This window comes from Oncorhynchus keta, unplaced genomic scaffold (assembly GCF_023373465.1).
Source record: "Oncorhynchus keta strain PuntledgeMale-10-30-2019 unplaced genomic scaffold, Oket_V2 Un_contig_8546_pilon_pilon, whole genome shotgun sequence".
Taxonomy (NCBI): domain Eukaryota; kingdom Metazoa; phylum Chordata; class Actinopteri; order Salmoniformes; family Salmonidae; genus Oncorhynchus; species Oncorhynchus keta.
The window spans coordinates 31-7,366 of record NW_026290113.1 but is presented as its reverse complement, the minus strand read 5'-3'; the positions used below and the strand labels follow the sequence as shown (position 1 = coordinate 7,366).

The window sequence follows — 7,336 nt, the reverse complement described above, 5'->3', positions numbered from 1 at the left end:
GTTGGAGCGGCGGTCGCATTCGCACTTCGCTCTGCAGGTTGTATAACTTTTTCATTACATTTCATTATAGTACAACGGTTGATTTGTCTAATCTTAGCAATTCTTCTTAGCTAGCTACATAGCCGTCCTTGTATCAGAGATAATTGCATAATTATCGTATTTCGTCGCCCTAACGTAGCCTTCACTGCTATTCGCCCAGGAGCTAGCAAACGCTAGTTAACGCCTCACAGATTAGCATCACTGTAGTGCTATTCACTCAACTGAACGACTTGTTTAGTTTAGTGTTAGCTAGCTACACAGCTGTCTTTGTTTCCAAGATAATTGTGTAGTTTAGTGTGTGTAGTCTTGGAGTGATTATCTTAATTCACTGAGGTTCGCTAGCCAGCTATTTTGTCGTCCTTAACGTAGGAGACTCTGCTAGCTAGCCAACAGCTAACAGCTAACAGCTAGCCAACGTCACCACACACACGTCTACTGATTCGAATTCAACAACCCGGTCAGGTAGTATCACATTTTCATTTCATTACAGTACAACGGTTTGATTTGTTTGATCGTAGCTAGCTACATAGCTAGCTACATAGCCGTCTTTGTTTCAAAGATAATTGTGTAGTCTAGAGCGATTTCCTAGGTTAGCTAGCCAGCTATTGTCGTTCTTTTAACGCAACGTAACGTAAACAACACTGCTAGCTAGCCAGCTAGCCCCGAATAGTAGCACTGTAGAAACTATTACACTCAACGGAACGACTTGATTAGTGTAGTGTCAACAAACGCAGCTACTGCCAGCTAGCCTACTTCAGCAGTACTGTATCATTTTAATCATTTTAGTCAATAAGATTCTTGCTACGTAAAGCTTAACTTTCTGAACATTCGAGACGTGTAGTCCACTTGTCATTCAATCTCCTTGCATTAGCGTAGCCTTTTTCTGTAGCCTGTCAACTATGTGTCTGTCTATCCCTGTTCTCTCCTCTCTGCACAGACCATACAAACGCTCCACACCGCGTGGCGCGGCCACCTAATCTGGTGGTCCCAGCGCGTACGACCCACGTGGAGTTCCAGGTCTCCGGTAGCCTCTGGAACTGCCGATCTGCGGCCAACAAGGCAGAGTTCATCTCAGCCTATGCCTCCCTCCAGTCCCTTGACTTCTTGGCACTGACGGAAACATGGATCACCACAGATAACACTGCTACTCCTACTGCTCTCTCCTCGTCCGCCCACGTGTTCTCGCACACCCGAGAGCTTCTGGTCAGCGGGGGTGGTGGCACCGGGATCCTCATCTCTCCCAAGTGGTCTTTCTCTCTTTCTCCCCTTACCCATCTGTCTATCGCCTCCTTTGAATTCCATGCTGTCACAGTTACCAGCCCTTTCAAGCTTAACATCCTTATCATTTATCGCCCTCCAGGTTCCCTCGGAGAGTTCATCAATGAGCTTGATGCCTTGATAAGCTCCTTTCCTGAGGACGGCTCACCTCTCACAGTTCTGGGCGACTTTAACCTCCCCACGTCTACCTTTGACTCATTCCTCTCTGCCTCCTTCTTTCCCTCCTCTCCTCTTTTGACCTCACCCTCTCACCTTCCCCCCTACTCACAAGGCAGGCAATACGCTTGACCTCATCTTTACTAGATGCTGTTCTTCCACTAACCTCATTGCAACTCCCCTCCAAGTCTCCGACCACTACCTTGTATCCTTTTCCCTCTCGCTCTCATCCAACACTTCCCACACTGCCCCTACTCGGATGGTATCGCGCCGTCCCAACCTTCGCTCTCTCTCCCCCCGCTACTCTCCCTCTTCCATCCTATCATCTCTTCCCTCTGCTCAAACTTTCTCCAACCTATCTCCTGATTCTGCCTCCTCAACCCTCCTCTCCTCCCTTACTGCATCCTTTGACTCCCTATGTCCCCTATCCTCCAGGCCGGCTCGGTCCTCCCCTCCCCGCTCCGTGGCTCGACCGACTCATTGCGAGCTCACAGAACAGAGCTCCGGGCAGCCGAGCGAAATGGAGGAAAACTCGCCTCCCTGCGGACCTGGCATCCTTTCACTCCCTCCTCTCTACATTTTCCTCCTCTGTCTCTGCTGCTAAAGCCACTTTCTACCATTCTAAATTCCAAGCATCTGCCTCTAACCCTAGGAAGCTCTTTGCCACCTTCTCCTCCCTCCTGAATCCTCCCCCCTCCTCCTCCCTCTCTGCAGATGACTTCGTCAACCATTTTGAAAGAAGGTCGACGACATCCGATCCTCGTTTGCTAAGTCAAACGACACCGCTGGTTCTGCTCACACTGCCCTACCCTATGCTCTGACCTCTTTCTCCCCTCTCTCTCCAGATGAAATCTCGCGTCTTGTGACGGCCGCCCCCAACAACCTGCCCGCTTGACCCTATCCCCTCCTCTCTTCTCCAGACCATTTCCGGAGACCTTCTCCCTTACCTCACCTCGCTCATCAACTCATCCCTGACCGCTGGCTACGTCCCTCCCGTCTTCAAGAGAGCGAGAGTTGCACCCCTTCTGAAAAAACCTACACTCGATCCCTCCGATGTCAACAACTACAGACCAGTATCCCTTCTCTCTTTTCTCTCCAAAACTCTTGAGCGTGCCGTCCTTGGCCAGCTCTACCGCTATCTCTCTCAGAATGACCTTCTTGATCCAAATCAGTCAGGTTTCAAGACTAGTCATTCAACTGAGACTGCTCTTCTCTGTATCACGGAGGCGCTCCGCACTGCTAAAGCTAACTCTCTCTCCTCTGCTCTCATCCTTCTAGACCTATCGGCTGCCTTCGATACTGTGAACCATCAGATCCTCCTCTCCACCCTCTCCGAGTTGGGCATCTCCGGCGCGGCCCACGCTGATTGCGTCCTACCTGACAGGTCGCTCCTACCAGGTGGCGTGGCGAGAATCTGTCTCCTCACCACGCGCTCTCACCACTGGTGTCCCCCAGGGCTCTGTTCTAGGCCCTCTCTTATTCTCGCTATACACCAAGTCACTTGGCTCTGTCATAACCTCACATGGTCTCTCCTATCATTGCTATGCAGACGACACACAATTAATCTTCTCCTTTCCCCCTTCTGATGACCAGGTGGCGAATCATCTCCTGCATGTCTGGCAGACATATCAGTGTGGATGACGGATCACCACCTCAAGCTGAACCTCCCAGCAAGACGGAGCTCCTCTTCCTCCCGGGAAGGACTGCCCGTTCCATGATCTCGCCATCACGGTTGACAACTCCATTGTGTCCTCCTCCCAGAGCGCTAAGAACCTTGGCGTGATCCTGGACAACACCCTGTCGTTCTCAACTAACATCAAGGCGGTGTCCCGTTCCTGTAGGTTCATGCTCTACAACATCCGCAGAGTACGACCCTGCCTCACACAGGAAGCGGCGCAGGTCCTAATCAGGCACTTGTCATCTCCCGTCTTGATTACTGCAACTCGCTGTTGGCTGGGCTCCCTGCCTGTGCCATTAAACCCTACAACTCATCAGAACGCCGCAGCCCGTCTGGTGTTCAACCTTCCCAAGTTCTCTCCGTCACCCCGCTCCTCCGCTCTCTCCACTGGCTTCCAGTTGAAGCTCGCATCCGCTACAAGACCATGGTGCTTGCCTACGGAGCTGTGAGGGGAACGGCACCTCAGTACCTCCAGGCTCTGATCAGGCCCTACACCCAAACAAGGGCACTGCGTTCATCCACCTCTGGCCTGCTCGCCTCCCTACCACTGAGGAAGTACAGTTCCCGCTCAGCCCAGTCAAAACTGTTCGCTGCTCTGGCCCCCAATGGTGGAACAAACTCCCCTCACGACGCCAGGACAGCGGAGTCAATCACCACCTTCCGGAGACACCTGAAACCCCACCTCTTCAAGGAATACCTAGGATAGGATAAGTAATCCTTCACCCCCCTAAAGATTTAGATGCACTATTGTAAAGTGACTATTCTACTGGATGCCATAAGGTGAATGCACCACTTGTAAGTCGCTCTGGATAAGAGCCGTCTGCTAAAATGACCTGTAAAATGTTAAATGTACGTAATGTATTTCAGGCCTTGCGTTTGAGCGAGCGAGAGAGGATATAATTTATTAGCAAGCCCTGCTCTGCATAGAGAGAAAGCATCAATTCTTGCGACAAAAGAGTGAACAAGATCCGGGCTGTATTAGTGACAATTTCTGTGTTTTTTATTTCTTTGACCTGATTTAAATATGATTTTTGTGGTATTAATTTTGTCCAGATACCTTGATCCGATAAGCCATCAAAATCATATGCAATAGCAATTAAACAGGATGCTGGTGTATCAAACACGCAATTAATTTCTGTCATCGAGGGAGAAATGACAGAGATATTGTAATTCTACATATTTTTTAATTTGCCTCTCATTTCCAAACAAGCTCATGTACTCAAACAAAACATACTTATTTCAGTGACAGCGTAATGTTGCCCTGTTTCCAGGTCACAAAATGAATTAACATTTTTTACAATTGTGTCGTTTGAGATAAAAAATAATAATAATAATAAAAGCTGTGCGTGTTCAAATTAATGGAGACTTAAAAATTAACCATAGTAGCGCATTGACAGGCTATTGTTATAATGTACCAGCACGCCAAGTTGGGGAAGTGAGGGTGGCCTCTGTGTTGTGATGACTCCACCTTACTTTCTGTCAAAGTTTCTGCCTACTAAATTTTGTTAGGACATCCTCCTCATACCGCACTATTACCATGTATCCGAAGATGGAGCAGCAGGGGACGAAAGCCCCCACAGGTGTTTGAGCAAGATAACATTCGGTTAATTTTTGATCTTTGGAACGCTGCTACATTTATCAAAAATGACTACATACGGGCTAGGCTTACACAGCATAGGGCTAAACGTGTTGTTTTGCTTTCTCTTACGTCATGCCGATTTGTACAATTTAGACATACCGCACGCTATTCCACTCAGTGGTCCGAATGGAACATTTTTGGATATTCTGTGTTGCTACACAAGCATCAGCAACAGACATGGTGCGTGTTGAAATTTGTATGCGATTCAAATGTAAATTATTGAGTGAGCAACAGAAGGGAATGTTTATGTTAGTCTGAAATTGTTTTTAATCTTCCCATTATGTTCTACACATTTATGACTGTCAAATTCTGTCTGTTTTAGGGTAATAGTTGGCGCACCAGTTGCAAATTCAAGGTTCAACCAGGCTGTCAGGAATCCTGGAGCAATCTACAAGTGCAAAATTACAGACAAGAAGGACTGTGAACAGATTCAACTCGGTTAGTATATTAATCAATTATTAACTGTCGTTATACTGAATCCATGTTATTGTAGATTTACTGCATCAACAATCTTTACATACCTCATGTACAGCTTTTTCATCATTCATCTCACATTTTAGGGACAGCCTTATTAGGAGTCAAACCCCTGGGATCTTCTTCTGTCAGTCAACCTCTTTATGCAGTTATTACTGTAGGTGTTGTACTAAGATCTCCACAATATCAACAGCTTCAGTCCCCCCCCACACACACAGTGTCCTTTTGCACCAGAGATGTGAAACTCATTGTTTGTTAGTGATTGTTAGTAAGCTGGACAGAGTGAAAAAACTATATAAATGTAGGACCATTTACATTTCTACCTATTTTTCTTATTTGGTTTTAGTCATTTCAATCTAGATTGAGGAAAATAGATTCTGCTAAAATATTGTAGCAACCATAACCCAACACCTAGTGGCCTCATCGAGATGTTCGGACCTCTTGGCGTAAAGGTTAACGGTGTTGGCTTGACAGTTGCTGGACCCGAGTTGAGTCACGGTCAGGGCTAACCTCCAAGTTTGCTACATTGGTGTCAGAAGTGGGATTGCGCCCGTGAGGCCATTGGCATGTACACGTGAGCATGGGAACATGATCTCTGGAAGGAAGGGTTAATGTAGTGACCTAAACCCAACACCTAGTGACCTCGTCAAAGAGTTTGGATCTTTAGTGTTAAGATCATCATGATCAAAGTTAAGTCTGAGATGTAGCCCAACATAATGTAATAAACTACATTTGTAAACTAAATAGCATTTGTTTGTGTTTGTTTGGCTCTTTTCATGCTTTGAGATTCTTTCTGTAATAAAAGGCTAAGCAAATGTAATACTCAATTTATTAAACACCCAGTCTGCACTCGAAGCAGTCTTCAGATACTTAAATACTCAGGGTTTCCCCTCTAACTACCTAATTTGCAGTTGCCAGGAGCTAGTTTGTTGCATGGTTGATTTCCTAATAAACTCATGCCCGTCCTGGAGTTGATGACACGTGTTGCTGTTGTTTAATTTCTCCATGTAGGTGTAATGCTTGACATGCCCTGTGGCAGACACTGTTCTGCTGAGTTGAAAACCAGTGGCTTGGTGTGAGCCTCTCAGGCGGCAGCAGGATGGACTTGTGTTGGTATATGTGTAGTGTGTGTTGTGTATGTGTGTGTGTGTGTGTGTGTGTGTGTGTGTGTGTGTGTGTGTGTGTGTGTGTGTGTGTGTGTGTGTGTGTGTGTGTGTGTGTGTGTGTGTGTGTGTGTGTGTGTGTGTGTGTGTGTGTGTGTGTGTGTGTGTGTGTGTGTGTGTGTTGACAGAGAGAGAGAGCGAGAGAGATTCAATCAATCAATCAATCAAATTTTATTTATATAGCCCTTCGTACATCAGCTGATATCTCAAAGTGCTGTACAGAAACCCAGCCTAAAACCCCAAACAGCAAGCAATGCAGGTGTAGAAGCACGGTGGCTAGGAAAAACTCCCTAGAAGGCCAAAACCTAGGAAAAACCTAGAGAGGAACCAGGCTATGTGGGGTGGCCAGTCCTCTTCTGGCTGTGCCGGAGTGGAGATTATAACAGAACATGGCCAAGATGTTCAAATGTTCATAAATGACCAGCATGGTCGAATAATAACAAGGCAGAACAGTTGAAACTGGAGCAGCAGCACAGTCAGGTGGACTGGGGACAGCAAGGTCATCATGTCAGGTCGTCCAGGGGCACGGTCCTTGGGCTCAGGTCCTCAGAGAGAGAGAGAAAGAAAAGAGAGAATTAGAGAGCATATGTGGGGTGGCCAGTCCTCTTCTGGCTGTGCCGGGTGGAGATTATAACAGTACATGGCCAAGATGTTCAAATGTTCATAAATGACCAGCATGGTCAAATAGTAAAGGCAAGAACAGTTGAAACTGGAGCAGCAGCATGGCCAGGTGGACTGGGGACAGCGGCGAGGGAGCCATCATGTCAGGTAGTCCTGTGGCATGGTCCCAGGGCTCAGGTCCTCCGAGAGAGAAAGAAAGAAGGAGAGAATTAGAGAACGCACACTTAGATTCACACAGGACACCGAATAGGACAGGAGAAGTACTCCAGATATAACAAACTGACCCTA

General features: G+C 47.1%; 1 long non-coding RNA gene across 1 annotated transcript; it reads left to right on the top strand.

The window, feature by feature from the left end:
• Positions 1-4,468: 4,468 nt before the first annotated feature.
• On the top strand, positions 4,469-6,314 carry LOC127926868 (uncharacterized). The gene is made up of 3 exons (XR_008125310.1): positions 4,469-4,970; positions 5,113-5,228; positions 6,276-6,314. It is a non-coding gene; the product is annotated as an uncharacterized LOC127926868 (long non-coding RNA).
• Positions 6,315-7,336: the final 1,022 nt, after the last annotated feature.